The 19,709-nt window shown below is 49.8% G+C and overlaps 1 protein-coding gene across 4 annotated transcripts in view; it reads right to left on the bottom strand.

Annotated features, from left to right (window-relative positions):
- Positions 1-19,709, bottom strand: part of PKN2 (protein kinase N2) — a 793,532-nt gene that overhangs the window by 378,789 nt on the left and 395,034 nt on the right. Inside the window, exon 1 of one of the 4 annotated variants that reach the window (XM_085602132.1) lies at positions 4,399-4,521. The exons of the other annotated variants lie outside the window; for them this stretch is intronic. The gene's annotated coding sequence lies outside the window, so the exon portion shown is untranslated. Of the gene's footprint in view, positions 1-4,398; positions 4,522-19,709 lie in introns of those variants that run through there. 4 annotated transcript variants of the gene reach the window in all.

Below are 19,709 nucleotides of genomic sequence, written 5' to 3'. Positions count from 1 at the left end.
ACATCGGTCATATGGGGGAGGGGGGGGGGTTAGACTTGAATGTAGTTCTCTCGGACATTGCGGACAGGCAGGGCGCATCACGCGAGCACCACCCAAGAGCGGCGGAGACGCTGCATGACATTGTAGCAGATATGCACCTGGTAGACTCTTGGAGGATGTTGCGCCCTACACTTAGAGAGGGCACCTGTGCGACACATCATGGGGCCTGGTCGAGGTTGGATTTCTGGCTGTTGTCAAGGGATCTATACACCTGGGTAGCGGAGAACGAGCATCTACCACGTACATTCTCGGACCATGCACCTGTACAGCTGACATTTAGAGTGCCAGGCCCATATATAGCTCCGTTTAACTGGAGATTCCCATCTGGGGCGTTGCAGGACCAGGTCTTCAGAGAAGAATTACGGAGGAAGATAGAGGACTACTTTGCACTAAATGAGGGCACCGTAGACTCGCCAGGAACTGTGTGGGAAGCGTTTAAAGCTGTGATACGAGGTGACTGTATAGCACTCAAGACAGGGGTACTCAAAGACATACGAACTACATTGGGGAGGTTGGAGCGGGAGATGGAGCGAATACAGGCCTGCACCCCAGATCCTACTAATATGGCGAAGATCTGGTCCAAATTGTCGGAATATCAGGCAGAAGCGGAGAGAGGAACAGCGTACCTATACAAATCTGCACAGGCGCGGCGATATGGTGAGGGAGACAGAGCAGGGAAAACACTGGCGGGTTTACTTAGATAGCCTAGAGGGGCGGATTATATAACCGAAATACCCACGGAAGATGGCGAGTTAGTTAGGTCCCTGCCAGACATTTTTAATACAATGTCCCGATACTATGAAACACTATATGCGTCCAAGACTAACCCTCCCCAGGCAGATATAGAGGACTACTTGGACACTATGGCATTGGCATGGTTTAGCAATAGCGCTAGGCAGTACATGGAGATCCCCATAACGGTGGAGGATGTACGGCAAGTAATAAGTAGTATGCCAGCGGGGAAGGCTCCAGGGGCGGACGGGCTAACGGCGGCCTTTTATAAAAAGTACTCTGATATCCTGGTGCCGCGCCTGTTGCAGCTGTATCTGGAGGCCATGGAAACAGGTGCCCTACCCCCTACCCTTAGAGAGGCGACTATTATAACATTGCTGAAACCCGATAAAGATCCTAGTATGCCTGACTCATATTGCCCGCTCTCCCTCATAAATCTGGATGCGGAAATCTATGCAAAACTTTTGGCAAATAGATTGCAGCCCATGTTGCCACAGATAGCACTGCCAGACCAGTCTGGTTTTATACCGGGTCGATCGACTGCCCATAATCTGCGAACGTTGTTTTGCATACTGCACTATCTGGCCCCACATGTTCAGGCAATTGCCGCGTTGCTAGACGCCACGAAGGCATTTGATTAGCTGGAATGGCGATTCCGTTTTGTATTGCTGCACCCCATGGGGTTTAGCTCCTTGTTTATTAAGCAACTACAGCTGCTATATACGAACCCTATGGCACGGGTACGAGTAAATGGTCCGGTGTCGGCACCCATTGCCATAACCAGGGGGACGAGACAGGGCTGCCCACTGTCGCCGCTATTGTTCGCTATTGCCACAGAACCATTGGTGGCACGACTCCGCCAGCACCACACACACCGAAGTATTGGGTTCACGTCCAGGGGACTGCTGATATCAATGTCTGCTGACGACATGATAATCTATCTCACAAATCCTAGGGAAAACTTTGTGGAAGTCATGCGTGAGATTGTTCGCTATGGTGGGCTAACAGGTATCCAGGTGAACTGGACCAAGTCAGTGGTATTTCCGCTCACTGATGATACCACCCAGTTTGAAACAGAATACCCCATACAGTGGGCAGGTGAAGAAGTCAAATACTTAGGAATATGGGTGAGCAGATTGGTGCAAGATATATGGCTGGCAAACTACGGGAGGGTGATAGACTGGATAGAGTGCAAGGTACAGAAATGGAAACATCTTCCGTTGTCATTAATGGGGCGTATAGCCATTATTAAAATTGTGATTTTACCAAAGCTTCTATACCTGTTCGTGAACATCCCAATGCCGTTAAACAAGCACTTTTTTAGAAAACTGAAATCTCATGTATTGGACTTGGTATGGGCGGGTAAGCAACCGAGAGCATCCTGGAAGCTGCTGACACTTCCCTTTGCTCAGGGGGGTCTTGGAGCCCCAGATTTTTAACTATATGTTTACAGTGCTCAGGCGCAAGATTTGTTTTTTTGGCACCACCCCACTCCCTTCGAACCCCATGTAGCGATAGAAATAGAAGAGTGGCTCCCACTCCGCTGAATACGGCGGTATACCAGCCTTACAAAAGGCCTCATTTAGAAATTGATATGGTGGAAGCACTAAGGTGGGCTTGGACTGATATAGCTAAGAGGGCAAAACTCGAGGAATTATATGCGCCATCTATGTCGCTAGGAGGCAACCCGCTCCTAACTCCACTAGTAGACAAAGCAGTTACGCTACAAGCCACGGCACACGCAATGGTGAGGGGTGCAGATCTTTATCCAGATGATACATTTATAACAATACAACAGATGTGCAAGGATAGGGAGCCTACGGTGTCAGACACACTTTTGTATGATCAACTTAGAGCCGCCTGCCGCGCTCGTTACGTGTCTTTCTCACAGCCGCCGCCCGCACTACCAGCGCTAGAGAATGTGCTGGCGAAATCGTCGTCTCGCAAACTGATTATGCGTATATATAGCATCATGCAAAAGGAATCGCCGATCATGACGTGTACGGCCAGGGCTGAATGGGAGAGAGAGGCATGTATTGATATCACGGATAGGCAGTGGCACTACTGCTGTTTGCAGCTAGAACACCTATCACCCAATTATAGACTGCAGGTAATACATTTTAACTTTTTGCATAGACTATATCGTACGCCATCCCAGTTGCACCGCATGGGCATACACCCGGACAATAACTGTTGGAGGTGTGGGGCACCAGGAGCCACATTTTCACACCTGGAATGGGACTGTGAACAGATTGGGAGGTATTGAGAGGAAGTGTTCGAGCATGTTCGAAAAATCACGAAGCACAGGCTACAGGCCTCTCCACTGGCGGCGCTTTTAGGTTTTGTATTTGAGGTCCCAAAGAGCACGCGTAAACTTACGGCCAAGCTGCTGCTACTGGCGAAGAGGCAGGTAGCTATTCACTGGAAAAAACAACAGGCCCCTACAAAAAATGCGTGGGTAAATACTGTGGTTTATTGTAAAGATCAGCTGTCGCGATATTGGGAGTTAATGCCAATCAGATCCAGGCTGGCAGATATCTGGAAACCGTTTGAGGTTTGGCTAGAGGCGGGAGGCTCAGACCTAAGACGGAGATAAGTAGAAAGGTACTGGCGGTATCGCCATAAAGTAGGCTCAAAGTCATATTTCTGTGATGTACAGTATATGGTGTGGACGGGAAGGGGAGAACCTTAGTAAGATCAGGCGCATCTTGGAGCACATGGGAACATGTGAGCATATAGGACCACAACAGCCAAGTAGACTGTATGACCCACTGAGAAATATCATGGACGATTAAAATAAGGCAGAGGGGGCAGGTGGGGGGGAATGTTAGTTGTTTGGATTAAGTTAATTAAGTACGAATGTATGTCAGTAATGGCACTAAGATGATGAACGGGTACAGCGGAAGTTGTAATGCGATTATGATGCATCGCTGCCGGCCCGTTGGGTTGTAGGCACGCAAGCTGTGTATTGATAGCAATGCTGAAACCAGAGACTGGCTGCCGGCCTCCGGGCTGTGTGCTACGAGCCGTGTCAACCTAACTTTCCATATCAAATAAAAACATTTTTTTTTTAAACTATAAATGAATGAAGTAGTCTGCTCTGAGTTTCTGACCAGAGTACCCAAGCTCTACTGTTTAATTTGCACGTGATCTTTTCCTCGAGTCCCAGAGACAAGGTGGGACCATTGACAACCCCGGGACTAGAAACTGTATTACAAGTGAAATTTCCTGGTGAAGGATCCGTCAGTACCAGTTCAGGCTAGTATCACTTGGCGATAAAAAACCTTTTTCAACAGGTTATATGCACCCTGTGATACTATTTCATAGTGAAAAACGCAAGGACAAGAGGGAGACGATCAAAAGGTAAAGCACAAGAAAAACAAACTATCAAGGGAGGGAGAGGCAGGACTAATTATGTTATGGTTGGAAGGGCAACACCTCATTCTGCACTTGTACAGAAACCCTCAAAGGTAAAAACAAGCAAAGCAAGAAAAAGCTGAAGAAAGACAATCCAGTATTAACAGTCCGGAAAATATTACAGAGGTACACCAGCAAGGGCAAGCACAGACAGAACATCCATGTCATGTCTTGTAAACGCACCCATGCATCTTTCTGCACAATACATACCTTGCCTAAGCAGTCCAGGAGAGCCAGACGCCGGAAACGCTGCAGTCTAGTGCACACTACTCTATTCCATCCATGAGTGTTCGAGCGTGCCAGCCATCACTGGCACTCGACTGCTCTTTCCTTTCCTCAGCCGAACAGGAAATTGCCTCTTTGGGGTGTGAGCAGACTGTGCCAATTGGAGGTGGCGGGAATAGGTTGTACAAGCAGCTGCCTAGGCGTAGGGCACAGTAGCAATAACAGAAATATTAAAACAAAAAAAAAGTTCGATTGCAAAGCGTCCTGCCCAACTTAATGAGTGCGTGTCATACCGGATGAAGGAGTGAGGTCACCTCTGCCTAAGTTACTGGGTGCAGGTGTTAACATCTATGAGCGCTGACGGGGCCAAGCTCACACACGTGCTGGTTGTATGCAGGGGGTCACGGATACATCACTATTGCAAGCCGGTCAGTAATGCATAAAGCGCCTGGGGAATATTTTGACGGAAATGCATCGCATTGGGTTGAGTAGTGAAAAACAAATTTCGCATGAGGTACAATTTGCATTCAGGGAGAGCTGGTAAAACGTGTGGATGAGACGTGCACTGCCAGGGGTGGGGCTGCTGAACAAGTCAGCTCCTGATCCACACACACGTAAAAGTAATACTCGAAAAAAGCCACAGACAGGAGTTGGTGTTGCCCAAACTTAAACAAGTTGCTAAAAATAGCACCATAAAAGAAGAAAACGTCCGGCGGCCTAATGTTACAAGAAACAGGCCTGGCCTTGAGAGATAATGTGCAAAAGCGATTCACTACACAGAAAAGAAAAAAAAACAACGCGTGATCACCCTGCCCACCAAAGAACTTTCTTCTATTACTATCAAACCGACCAAAAGTAAGTACATTCAGATACATACTTCTACAGACCAGTTTATCAAATAAGCTGCTTCAGGTCCAAGCAGAACTAAAAGATTCACAAAATAAAACCCAGTTCAGCAAGCGCTGTAACAATTACACTGGATTGCTTAAACAAAAGAAACGTGCATAAATTTAGGAGTGTTATGAAATCGAAAGAAAATACAAGTGAATTAAAATGTGCACAGCGTTGTATTCAAAGAACTATTTATAATGCAAGCCACTAACCGAATTTTCTCTATTCGTTTAACAAATAAATTAACCAAGTAAAAGAAAAAATGCTACATTTCCTGATACTTCTTTTTTATTCCTCTCCTTTTAGATTTTTAAACTAATGGAGTTTCCTATAAACACTAAAGCATGGCTTGTTCTAACAGCGAGGATAAACTAGGAAAAGTCTCCCTGAAAATGTAATTAATATACAAAGGGCTGCCTTTACCTACCCCTGGTGGACACTCCTCTGACTAACCCACGCGAACAGGTGGGGACAATGTTTGCCTAAGAATACACTGCGCAGGCAGCACAGTATAAGAGACACATACATACATACATACATACATACACATCGCCCAGTGCCTTACGCCCCAGCAGGCAGCAGCTGTGTAAGCTTCTCCCACATACACATAACAGTTACAACACAACTAGTAGCAAAACACATTTCTTTGCAGCCCACTTGCAGGATGTGGTAGCTGGTCATTTTTGTATGCTATCTTGTACCAGTTAGTCTCATGTAAAGCACACTGTCAAGCTTTGTGTGCAATCTAGGCTATAAAAAAATCCGTAAGTGAAGATTCCCTTTTTCATGAGCATTTTGGAGTCTTTTAATCGAATAAATTCAAAGTGGGTAAATAATATGACAAGGACTCGGGGAAAGAGTCAAGTTGGAGTGTAGTGGGGTGTAACTAGCTAAAAAATGGAGGCTCCATTATGATCCTTCCAAAAAGTGCAGGCAGGAATCGGATTTTAATACCTCCGTCGGATTCACAGCAGTGAATCTATAGTAAGTTTCAACTCTCCCGTTCACATCAAAAGATTTTGCAGTTTTTTTATGCATAAGAACACAGCTCCAGAAGCTCAGTGCAAAACAAACCGGGCAGCTGAGTTTGGTGCTGTAGAATCAGTCAACGGATTGTCCACGTAGGGCTTCTGCCATAGCCCTGAACACACAACGGTTGCACTGCAGTGACGACAAGGGGAACACACGCTGGAGCAAAGTGCTCCGAAACAGCTGGAAAAGAGGTACAAGAGCTCATACACTCATGATACAGATGTAGGCAAAATGGCTCTCAGTGGCAGAATGAGCCACAAAAACTACTGCTGAGTCGCACTCAACCTACCTTGGGGAGCAGTCTATTCATCAGACCTGAGCCAATGATCTTATCCATGTGATACATTGACACAGACCAGTGGTCAGTCATTTAAGATTCAACATCAATGTATCCAAAAGATAGGGGCGCACCGCACCTTACATTTTAAAGAAAGTATTCTAACAATACATATTCGATTAAAACTACTCCAACCCTCCTGAGACTCATAAAGGGAAATTAAACTAACCTGTTCAAAGAACATACGCATCATTCACACCCCGGAAGGAGCCTACATAAACTCTTCCTCATTGTAAACGATATTGAAACGCCCCTTGGTGCACTCTGCACCCACGGGCTTTACTCATTTTGCTTGCGGTCTTTAATAATTTGCGTGCGTGAGTGGTATTTATTCAATGTGTTTTAGGCTAAGGGATATCAGCACTATGGTGCCACCCAGGTGAAAGTCTTACAGAAGACGCATCCAACACCAAGAATCAAGAAATCAGAAAAATTCTTTATAACTGGAATCACTTGAAGTCTGTGGACCTTGCTGCAAGGTACCGCGAAAAGCCAGTAGACCGGGGCTCCTCGTGCACGCGTGCGGCTGCGAAGGACCGCGGGAAGCCTCTACAGGGAAGAAACGTGCGTTGTAAAGAAACTGAACGCAGAGCCTCGAGACCATGACTGTCTCTTTCTGTAGCGGCTGGAAAATCAATACCATATGGTGCAGAGAGGGGGGCCTAGAGATTTTGATAGATGGGCCGCTTTAAGCCCAGTCAGCACATTTGAAGAGGAAGGGTTTAGCAGCAGCTTCTGTCCCGCATTCTTCTCAAGGCTCAAAGTGTGTTTTGCCATCCCTCTCTGAGGTCGTCTGAAACTTGGAGCGGTTTAGCTCTAGGATGCTCGTGAAGTGCAACCTTTTTCACTGTCCTCTAGTGGATAGGGAAGCGGATTGTTGCCACTGCCTAGCAGAACTCTGTGCTCATGTGTCAATCACAGTCATGCCAGAGTGCCCAATGTGCATCCAGGAGGGCAACATCCATACCAGATTTTCAAGTTATCCACATAATTTACATTTGTAACTAGTGGCTAGTCTGAAATTATGACATGAATTTGGGCTTAGGATAGAACGGCATATCTCTAATGACCAAAGAAGAACAAAAAAAAAAAAACAAGCATTGAAAGCGTGCGTCATCGCGATCGCTCTGAAAGCGAAAGTGATCGCAATCGCACACGAGTTTTCAAAGTGCTGCTGAAGGCTAGCGGTTCGCGCTTGCGTTTTTCAAAGTGCTGCTGAAGGCTAGCGGTTCGCGCGTGCACGGTCGCGTGAACGCAAGCGCTAGGCCAGCCAGCAGCACTTTGAAAACTCACATACAAAATGTCTCTCCGAGCCAGCGCATGCGCTGGGCTCAGCGAGACCTAAAAAAGAATAATGGACAATGGATAGGCTCAAAGCACACAAAAATGTGCTTGTTCTAAAATACATTACTTAAACTGATTCAAAAGGAAGATATGGGTGGCTAAACAAGATGGCTGATCGGACGTGATCCGTATCGGCTCCACCGCCATGTAGCTGTCACCGCCGGAACAAGAGCTCAGATGTAGCAGAGACAAGCGGCAGCGGGATCCTGAAAGGATAGTTCCACACAGGCGCTCAGACTGAGCACATACCTGGGATAGGAAACGGACATACAGGACCGCGAAACGGACATACAGAGCCGCGACCCGGGAGCAGCCGTGCTGGGCAGGATTGCACCGCAGGACTCTGGTCGCCGCTCTTGGGACGTGGCAAAGGCTGGGAAGTGCGAGCGAGGTCAGAGTGGAGGTCTGAGGCAAGGTGCAACCCGCAGGTGGCAGTGAGGGTCGGCCCAGCTCGATACCCACAACTGGCACCGCCTGGAGGGGCCGGAGATCCTGAGAAAACCTCTCCCGCCATTTTGAAAGATGAGAAACGGCACAATGGTGGTGAGCGTGGGGGCCGCAAGGAAATTGGACGGCCCATGCTGAATTTCTGAGGCGGTCGGGACCTTCCAATGTAAACACAGGGGCGACTCCATCAAGGGATGAATGCGGATTCCCGGCCGCGCCTGACTTCGACATGGCAACCATAATGCTGTAACTACAGGAGGGATAGTGACGGCCATTTCAGCCAGTGATCTGCCCCCTGGACCACCGGGGAGACCCTGGGACGCCCGGAGACAACCCTGGGGGCTGGCTTGCCTCCAACAAGTGGCCTGAGCAACCCATCGTGCCTGACCCTAAAATGGCAACCACTGTTCCCATCTAGTTAGGTGGGGGAAGACCTCCTGGCTGGATCCAATCGATCTCTTAAGGTCCTAAGCCAATAACCATCTCAGAAAGGAACTGAAGGGTGCGACTGAGAGGATCTGGAGTCACTGGCGGGCCTGGAGAAACAGAGTTCACACAGGAGTTAGGGACCGCATCTATGCCACCAAAAAAAGCTGTACCTAAAGTCTCACTTTTTTTGCACACAGAGAAAAAGCAACCTCAGGATCGGAGAAATACCGAGTTAGACATGTCGTTCACTAAAGAAGACCTGATGGCATCCCTGAGGGAATTCAATGCTGAACTGGGCACAGATCTAAAGAGCGACTTGCAAGCCTCAATGGAGCAACTTAAAGCTGACCTGACGGAACGTATGACCTCCCTCCAAAATGACATGGATTCCATAGGAACAAGAGTAACAGAGGTGGAAGGCCAAACACAAGATCTGGATAAGCGAATGGCTGACACCCAAGATAGAATGCAGGGCCTTGACAAACAACTGCAGCTGGCCCTCCTTTGACTTGGAAAACTGGCCGAGGAGAGAATTTCAGAATTAGAGGCCTGGAGGAGGGAGCAAAGGAGCCCGATCTGGAAGCTTTTGTGGACGGTTTCTTCGCAAAGGTTCTAGGGCCACGTCAACTGAAAATCAAAATAGAGAGGGCTCATCGTGTGGGACCCTCAGTACCCGGAGAGAGAAGACGTACCCACGACACCCTGGTCAAGCTCCACTTATTCAAAAGTTAAGGAAGCGATCTTACAGGCTGCATGGAAAAAGGATTCAATATCTTTCCAAGGCTTCTCCTGCGCGTTGTGCCAGGACTTGGCGCAATCTACCCTCCAATTTAGGGAAAGCTTCAGAATGCTTACGGAAAAGTTACGATCCGACAACATCAAATATTGATTGACATATCCGTTTGGGCTGGCCTTCGAACTTCACAACAAGACTCGGCATATCACAGAGCTCTGGGAGGGACTAAAAGTTCTGGGTCTACCAGTCCCTGAGAAGCAGCCTACTTCTGTACTTGCGAAAGGGAAAGCGTCAGTGCGTACTAAATCCACTCAATGGCAGGCGGTATCCAAGGGCCGTCAAACCAAAACATAGTTTGGGAGGGAGACAGGCTCCAGTTCCAGTCAGGATCATTTGGAAAGACAATGGAAGCCTGCTGAACTAATGAAATTTTAGTCGCATAGATTGAAATGGAAAGTAGCAACGTCCGCGGAGGAGAAAGGTTCTGATCCCAGGGACTCTAAAGGTCGCAAAAGACCACAGCCATACCAAACTTAACAAATGGGAATGCTATGTTTTATTTGCAGTAATAGACAGCCGGGCCTTGGCCAAGGCTCGAACCACCACTCTGGGGGACCCGTGGGCCCGCAGTCCAGTTTTTTTCATGTTTCATGTTCTTATAGTTTCAGGGAGGGGGGGGGTTATACACAGAGAGGGATGGTGGAGAAGCAAGGGAAGCAGTCAGCTTACAACACAACTTTGCAACTATGGAAGGGTAGACAGTGGGGTGGGGATGGAGATCCCGGGGGGCCGAATGAGGGAGGAGAAGGTGGGCAAACTAGTTGGGCTGCACCCTGAGGGGGGATATGCTTAACCTGGAGGGATGATCATTGTAACCTCATGGAACGTAAAGGACCTAATGCTCAAGCGCCACAAAATATAGAAATATTTGGTTGATCATCAATTTGATGTGGTGGTGCTCCAGGAAAAACATTAAAAGAGATCCGAGGAACACAGGCTACGGCACAAAAACTACTCCCTTATCTAGATCCTCTGCCTGCACCAAGCATAATGGGGTAGCGTTATTGTTTCACAACACCAAATTTCAACCAGAGGGTATAAAGACGGACAGATGGTGATGGTGAAGAGGAGGCTGAGGGGGAGGCTGGCCACCTTTATTTCGGCCTATACACCTAATACAGGCCAAGCTGCGTTTGTGACCTCTCTGCTTGATAGCCTGGGGTGCTTCGCGGAAGGCCAGATATACTCATAGGGGACTTCAATCTTACATGGCACCCTGAAGAGGACAGCACACACCCCCACAGATCCACCGGGGGAAGTTTCTCCAAACCCCTAAAACAAGTTTCAATCCCTGGGCCTCAATGATGCAAGGAGGACCCTCAACCCTGACGCAAGGGATTACACTCATTTTTCACACGTCCATCAAACGTACTCAAGATGAGATTATATTATTCGTCAACCAGGGGCTACTGGGGATCCTACAAGATGCAAAAATTCACCCTATTACACTTTCAGACCGCAGCCCGGTCTCAGTGTGCCTAAATTGGGAATGCATTGCTCATGGTCCGCCAAGATGGTTCTTCCCAGTTTCTACAACACGGGAAAGATTGCTCAGAGATGAACTACGCTCAGCAATTAAGGAATTTTTCCGATTGAATGAGCCACGAGCCACCTCGCCACGGAACAATTGGGAGGCCTTTAAGGCGGTATTGTGGGGGCAAATGCATCGAACTCATTGCCGCACCGAAAAAACAAAGAGCTGCGGAACGGGCAGTGCTGGAGGCAGAGCTTGTGCGGATAGAAACAGAACACAAAAAAATGCCCATCCGGATTTTAAAGCGCCAGCTCAGCGTCTTAAAGGGGAAACAACGCAATTTACACTAATAGAGTGGAATTCACTCTTCTGCAATTGCGCCGTAGCGCGTATGCTCAGGGGAACAAAGTGGGCATGCATTTGGCTCGGCAGGTCCAGGAAGAAAGGGAATATATAGGAGGAATTTTCAGGGAGGAGGAGGGATAGAATATTCTGACTTTGACAAGGCAAACATCTTTAGGGACTTCTATAAGTAACTCTATTGGGCAAATCCCGTAGACTCTAAAGCCCAGGTCAGCTATCTGGATTTGCTCACGTTGCCCCAAGTTCCTCCAACCTGGAATGAACGGTTGAATCCACCAATCTCCGAGGACGAGGTGAGACAGGCATTCACAGCATTAAAACTACATAAATCCCCAGGGCCTGACGGAATAAACAGCCCACTTTTACAGAACATACGCTCCAGAGATAGTTCCCCACGTGACCTCACTCTTCAATGAGATAGCAAAGGGCCAGAAGGTGTCTCTCTCAATAGCGGAGGCTGTGATTACGAAGGCAGGGAAGAACCCACAGCAATGTGCCTCCTATAGGCCAATTGCACTCTTGAATCTAGATGCCAAATTATATTCATCAATCTTGGCGGCAAGACTGGAGAACCTGATGCCAGATATAATCCACCTCGACCAATTGGGTTTTATCAAGGGGAGGCAAACTCACAACAATATTCGTAGGATGTTACATCTTATAGAAAAGGTTTCCAAATTCAAGCCGCCGGCATTCTTAGTGGGGCTAGATGCGGAAAAAGCCTTTGACAGGGTGGACTGGTCCTCTCTCTTTCTTACACTGAAAGGCATTGGATTTGGGGATTCTTTTATCAATACGATTAGAGCCATTTATGCAAACCCTCGCCTGAGAATACAGGTTAATGGGGTAATCTCTATGCCATTCGCCCTAGACCGGGGAACGCAACAGGGGTGTCCATTGTCTCCCCTGCCGTTTGCCCTGAGTATTGAGCCCCTGGCAGCTCGGATTAAGGCAACTCTGAAATCAAGGGGATCAGATTTGGGGGCGAGGACCACAAGTTCTCGCTTTTTGCAGACGACGTTCTGATGACACTCTCCTCCCCCCCGGTCCAATCTATGGGCCCTTCGGGACAAGCTGAAGAAATTTGAAGAGGTGACGGGCTTCCGAGTTAACCTAGCCAAGTCTTCCATATTAAACTAAACTTGACTCTTATACAAGGTGAATCTCTGTATCTGTTTTTTATTTTGTGGCTGGGACGTATACACGCGATCAAAATGATGGTCCTGCCGAAACTCCTTTATCTGTTCCAGGCACTCCCGATAGACTTGGAGAGAGACTTCCTTCCAGGGCTGCGCTCCCTCATCACTCGCTATGTAAGGCAAAATGGCAGAGCTCGCTTGCCATTTCACACGTTAAGACGACCAAGAAATGAGGGGGGTGTGGCGATGTCGGACTTTGGCCTATATTACTAGGTAGCACAATTGAGGGTGGTGGCGGAGTGGTCCATGAGGGAGTCAGACAAGTACTGGCTCCACATGGATCGGGCGATAGGGGGAAGAACTATTTGGGATGTCCTCTGGAAGCCTAAGAAAGACAGACCGCTCAATGCTTACTAGAGCTCACTGTAACGCCCTGAACGTCTCAGGATCATTTAACAGACACGACAATGAGGACGCAACCACTTGTGAAGGGTTAGTTCTTTTAATGAAGGCAAATAAAATACAAAGAACAAACAAAAGTTATAGTCACTGGAATCCTCCAGGCTAAGTACGTTACCAGCCCACAGCACGGATGGTCCTAACCGTCCTCTGCATATACGCCGATCCCGGCGTATGCCAACAGAGGGCAGAAATGAAATGGCCGACAATGCCAATCGGTAGGCTGTGAGGGGCACGAAGAGTGTTGGGGAGAATCGAGGAGTCAGGGAAACACCCAGCCGGGGTCTCTACCTGAAGGGAGCAGCCGCTCAACCTCTTCCTCAGACTGCACCGGGACGCGGAGTCACCTCCTGGTGATGCGTCACCGATACCCCAATCACAAGCAAGAAGACTGAACCGAGAGCAGCCGCTCGATCGATCCTGTGGACTTCCGAGTCTGTAACGCGGCAAACACCTCCTGGTGTGCGTTACAGCTGGCAGTCCCTGTGTCTCTGGTCGGGCTGGGAGTTACGACTCCAACCAGCAAAAGCGCCACTGCGCTTGGACTCAGCCGAGTCAAAAAGCGAAGCTCAATGGTTGACCGGTAGAGCTTCCGGGTCCTTCACAGGTGACGATGGGGCAAGACACGGCCCAGGGAGTAACGACTCGACCTACCTCCGTTCTTGCCTTACTGGAGCACCACTCCTGAACACTGCTCTTCACGAAGCAGGTACGTCGGTGTAAACACAATATCCGACAGCCTTGTACCTCCCGGTTCCTCCCTTTATAGGGCGTGTTTTCCTTGAGTTATGTAACAGCTCTCCTGTTTACATAAGGGCGTGTTTCCCTTGAGTTATGTAACAGCTCTCCTGTTTACATAAGGGCGTGTTTCCCTTGAGTTATGTAACAGCTCTCCTGTTTACATAAGGGCGTGTTTCCCTTGTATGACAGGAATTCTTGACAGTACATCCTCCCTCTCAGCGGCTCCCCACGGGTCCAGCGCTGGCAGGAAAACGCCGATGGAACAAGGAGACCAAGCGCGGAGCATGAACCCCTTCAGCCGGTTCCCATGAATGCTCCTCCGGGCCATAGCCTTTCCACGCAACCAGGTACCACAGCTTCCCCCTGCGCCATTTGGACGCCCGTATGCCCGACACTTCATACTCCACCTCCGACTCCACGCATACCGGCCTAGGTGTCCCAGACGGCTTGGAGGGTGCTGGTTTGAGCAATGATACATGAAAGACAGGGTGTATCCGCAATGACTGGGGCAAGCACACCTTCACGTTCACGGGACCCATACACTTGGTAATTCGATAGGGGCCCATGTACTTGGGATGGAACACACTGTTCTTTCGAAACCTCATGTTTCTTGTGGATATCCAGACGTAGTCTCCAGTGCGGTACAGTGGCCCGGGCCTTCTCTTCCTATCTGCCGCAGCCTTGTATCTTCTCTTGGCCTCTATTAGGACAGCCCTTGAGCGCATCAACGTGTCTTATGTGTGCCACCCTGTCCGCTGTGGCGGGAATCCTGTCCTCTCTGAACGGATGTAGAAATGGCAAGAACCTGGGATGTTGGCCATAGTTGCTATAGAACGGAGATGACTGTGTGGAGCTGTGAGTGGCGTTGTTATAGGCTATCTCTGCAACCCATAGCAAGTCGACCCATTCTTCCCTGCCCTGGTCCACAAAACATCGCAGATACTGTTTGAGCGTTTGGTTCAGGCGCTCGGTTTGGCCGTCCGTTTGAGGGTGGTAGCTGGTGGACAGGGCGGTCTTAACATGCAGCGCAGTGCACCAAGTCTTCCAGAATTGCGCAGTAAACTGCGACCCCCGGTCCGACACGATCACCCCAGGTAATCCATGCAGTCGTACCACATTCTTTAGGAGTAGTGACGCCAATTCCCCGGCCGTAGGGACTCTCTTGCAGGGGATGAAGTGCCCCATTTTCGTCAAGTAATCCACCACCACCAGTATTGCCGTCATCCCCTGGTCTACCGGTAGGCCCACCACGAAGTCCAGTGATATGCTATCCCATGGTCTATCCGGGGTCGGAAGTGGATGTAAGAGCCCTTGGGTTCGGCCATGGTCGGCCTTCATGGTAGCACACGTAGGACACTCCTGTCCCCACCTCCTGACATCCACTCTCATGGTTGGCCACCAGAAATGCCGTCCCATGCTAGCCACCGTTTTTTCAAAGCCCAAATGACCTGCGCATGGAGAGTCATGGCACCAGATGAATGCTTGTTTCCTTAGCCTAGGCGTGGGTATCAATAGGCACCTGCCCTTCAGGGGTATCCCGTCCTTCAGCTGCCATTCTCTGTGACTGAGGAGCCACCTCCGCCATGCGAATGACCTGATCCCTCTCTTTATTCCCCTCAGGAAAGTATCCGGTTAGATAACCCCCAATACCATCCTCGGGGAAATGATGGAACGCTCGGTTGCAGGCAATGGTTCCTTAACTGCAGATTGACGGGACAGGGCGTCCGCCTTCCGGTTTTCCGTCCCCGGCCGATATGTGATGCGGAAGTTGAACCCCGCAAAGAAGATCATCCACCGCAGCTGCCTGGGAGAAAGGTGTCTAGTGGCCGTCATGAACTGTAGGTTCCGATGGTCCGTGTACACCGATACCACATGTCTTGCCCCCATCAACCAATGCCTCCATTCGGTGAAGGCGTCCTTGATTGCGAGAAGCTCCTTCTCCGCAATATGGTAGTTGCGTTCGGCGTCGTTGAGTTTGCGGGACATGTACGCAACGGGATGAAGCACCCCTGTGTCGTGGTTGCGTTGGGACAAGATAGCCCCCAGCGCCACATCCGACGCGTCCGCTTCCACCACGTAGGGGAGATCCGGATCGGGGTGAGCCAACACCGGCGCCTTACCAAAGGCGCTTTTCAGGGCCTCAAAGGCTTTGTTCGCTTCAGGGGACCAGACAAACTCCTTGGACTTCCTCAGTAGCTGTGTGATTGGGGCCACCACTCCTGAAAATCCATCTATAAACCGCCTGTAAAAGTTGGCGAAGCCAATGAAACTTTGGACGTCCTTCACGCTTTGGGGCACCGGCCATTCTTTCACCGCCTTGATCTTTCGTTCTGCCATCTCCTGTCCCTCTGGACTCAGCATCACTCCGAGGAATTCCACGGATGTGACGTGGAAGTCACACTTGCTGAGTTTACAAAACAGCATGTTTTCCCTCAGCTTTTGGAGCACAGCTTTGACGTGGTGTACGTGCTCCTCCACACTGGACGAATAGATGAGGATGTCGTCGATATATACGACCACGTAGATATCCAACTCCTCTCTGAATACCTCATTCAAAAAGTACTGAAAGGCTGCCGGGGCGTTGCACAGACCGAACGGCATGACGAGGTACTCAAAAAGGCCGAACCTGGTCTTAAAGGCGGTCTTCCACTCGTCTCCGTCCCTCATGCGCACCAGATGGTATGCCCCTTTCAAATCCAACTTGGTGTATATACGAGCTTTCTTGACCTGTTCCAGAAGTACACTGATGAGAGGCAAGGGGTACCGATTTTTTATGGTTATCGCATTCAATGCCCTAAAGTCCACACAGGCTCTCAGCTCCCCATTAGCCTTCGGGATGAAGAAGAGTGGCGAGGCGGCCGGAGACTTGGACGGGCGGATGAATCCTAGCCTGAGGAGTTTATCCAGGTACCCCCGGAGATGCACGTTTTCAGGCTCCGTCAGGGCATACAGCCTGCCGCTGGGAACGCTGGCCCCTGGCACCAGGTCGATCTGGCAGTCAAACTGTCTATGTGGTGGTAGCACTTCCGCCTTCACCTCATCAAATACATCCTCAAAACTGTGATAAGCCTGGGGGAGAGCCACATCTTTTTCTGCCGCTGTAGCCACCGTCTGACTCCCGCTCTCATCTGCGTCAAGGGATTCCGTTCTTATTCCACAATGCAGGATGCAATACGGTGACGTCATTTCGATGCGATGTGTTGGCCAATCCACAAAGGGGTTGTGTTTCTGTAGCCACGGCAATCCCAATATGACGCCATATTGGGGCGCTCGGATGATGTTAAAATCGATTTGTTCCAAATGGTTCCTCCCATATCTCATCGGAAGGACCCCCGTGTGCTGTCCGATGGGCCCAGTCACCAATCGCCTTCCGTCTACCGCATAGACGTCTTCGGGTACTGCTTTGGGAAGAAGCACTAGCCCTAGCCTGCATGCCTCGTTGTGGTCCATAAACATGCCAGTGGCCCCTGAATCCACCATGGCCACAACGGGTATCCACTGGTCATGCACTCCCACGTGCACCGTGATAAACAGGTGTCGTTGTCCCTTAGTGACCGAGTTGGAAAGTGAAGGGATGGATGAGTGACTCCGAGATGCCCCTTCTCTGGTCTTGGAGTCCTCTAGTTTTCCGCCGGTATGTCCACCACGGCTGTTACCGACCGGTTGGCCCGATAACGTGACGTCTTCGGTTTGGCAGGGCATTCACGTACGTAGTGGCCTTTTTTGCCACAATATAGGCACAATCCTTGTTTACGGCGTGACTCTTTCTCCGTGGCTGTGAGGCTCGCTCGTATTGTGCTGATGTCCATGGGTTCTCCCTTGGATGCGGTGGAAGTTTCAGGACTTCCCACCGTCACATAAGATGGAAGGGATTTTCCTTTTCTCCCATGATCCCCCTTTCTTTCACTTAGCCTATGTTCCAGCCGTAATACCAGGTTGATAAGGCCCTCGCATGTCTTGGGTTGAGGGTCAATATGAGCCACGGCGTCCTTGAGCTCATCGCACAGCCCTTGATGGAAGAGTGCCGTCTGTTTAGCAACAGGCCACTTGGTTTCCGCAACCAGCCTTCGGAACGCGTTGAGATACTGCACCAGGTCGTTGGATCCCTGTCCCAACTCAAGCATTTCACGGTCCGCCGTGTACGAGTCAGCCCTTCTGTCGAATACCTTCAGGAATTCCTCGCGAAAAGCACCCCAATCACATAAGAGGGGGTCGTCCCTGCTCACCAGAGGTACGGCCCATTGTGCCGCGTTTCCAGCCAAATAGGATATAAGGAAAGCCACACGAGCCTGACTCGTGGGGAACGCCTTTGGTTTGCACGATAAATGTAGCGCCACTTGTGTGAGGAATACCTGCTCTGTGTTCGGATCCCCACTGTACCTCTCTGGTGTTGCCAAGGGGATGGCTACCGGCATTTCCACTACTACCGCAGGGGTCTGGTTCGTGAGGGAGGTGCTGGGCGTGAGCGGGTCCAATTGGATAGCATCCAGTCTGGCTTTTACATCGGCTGTTTCTTGCCTAGAGGCAGCCACTTCAACTTGCATGGCCGCTAAAGCAGCCAGCACATCATCAAGTGTTGCCATGTCTGTTATCGACCGGGAGACAGTTAGTGTTATTAAGGTCGGATATTTTGTAACGCCCTGAACGTCTCAGGATCGTTTAACAGACACGACAATGAGGACGCAACCACTTGTGAAGGGTTAGTTCTTTTAATGAAGGCAAATAAAATACAAAGAACAAACAAAAGTTATAGTCACTGGAATCCTCCAGGCTAAGTACGTTACCAGCCCACAGCACGGATGGTCCTAACCGTCCTCTGCATATACGCCGATCCCGGCGTATGCCAACAGAGGGCAGAAATGAAATGGCCGACAATGCCAATCGGTAGGCTGTGAGGGGCACGAAGAGTGTTGGGGAGAATCGAGGAGTCAGGGAAACACCCAGCCGGGGTCTCTACCTGAAGGGAGCAGCCGCTCAACCTCTTCCTCAGACTGCACCGGGACGCGGAGTCACCTCCTGGTGATGCGTCACCGATACCCCAATCACAAGCAAGAAGACTAAACCGAGAGCAGCCGCTCGATCGATCCTGTGGACTTCCGAGTCTGTAACGCGGCAAACACCTCCTGGTGTGCGTTACAGCTGGCAGTCCCTGTGTCTCTGGTCGGGCTGGGAGTTACGACTCCAACCAGCAAAAGCGCCACTGCGCTTGGACTCAGCCGAGTCAAAAAGCGAAGCTCAATGGTTGACCGGGAGAGCTTTCGGGTCCTTCACAGGTGACGATGGGGGAAGACACGGCCCAGGGAGTAACGACTCGACCTACCTCCGTTCTTGCCTTACTGGAGCACCACTCCTGAACACTGCTCTTCACGAAGCAGGTACGTCGGTGTAAACACAATATCCGACAGCCTTGTACCTCCCGGTTCCTCCCTTTATAGGGCGTGTTTTCCTTGAGTTATGTAACAGCTCTCCTGTTTACATAAGGGCGTGTTTCCCTTGAGTTATGTAACAGCTCTCCTGTTTACATAAGGGCGTGTTTCCCTTGAGTTATGTAACAGCTCTCCTGTTTACATAAGGGCGTGTTTCCCTTGAGTTATGTAACAGCTCTCCTGTTTACATAAGGGCGTGTTTCCCTTGTATGACAGGAATTCTTGACACTCACCCACACGGACTACCCTCAAAGTATTGGACGAAGTCACTTAGGGTACAGGATGGACGACATCCCCCTTCCCATTTACCCCAATACACTTTAATCCTGAATTCCGCCCAGCTCTGAGGTCGGGCCCATTCGACCTTTGAAGGGAGTGGTATGCCTCGTACTTTCGGATCTTTTCCATAACCATGCCA

The sequence above is a fragment of the Triturus cristatus genome, chromosome 4_2 (assembly GCF_964204655.1).
Source record: "Triturus cristatus chromosome 4_2, aTriCri1.1, whole genome shotgun sequence".
In the NCBI taxonomy this organism is placed as follows: Eukaryota; Metazoa; Chordata; class Amphibia; order Caudata; family Salamandridae; genus Triturus; species Triturus cristatus.
Note: the sequence above shows the minus strand (reverse complement) of the source record. Positions and strands in the feature narration are given on the sequence as shown.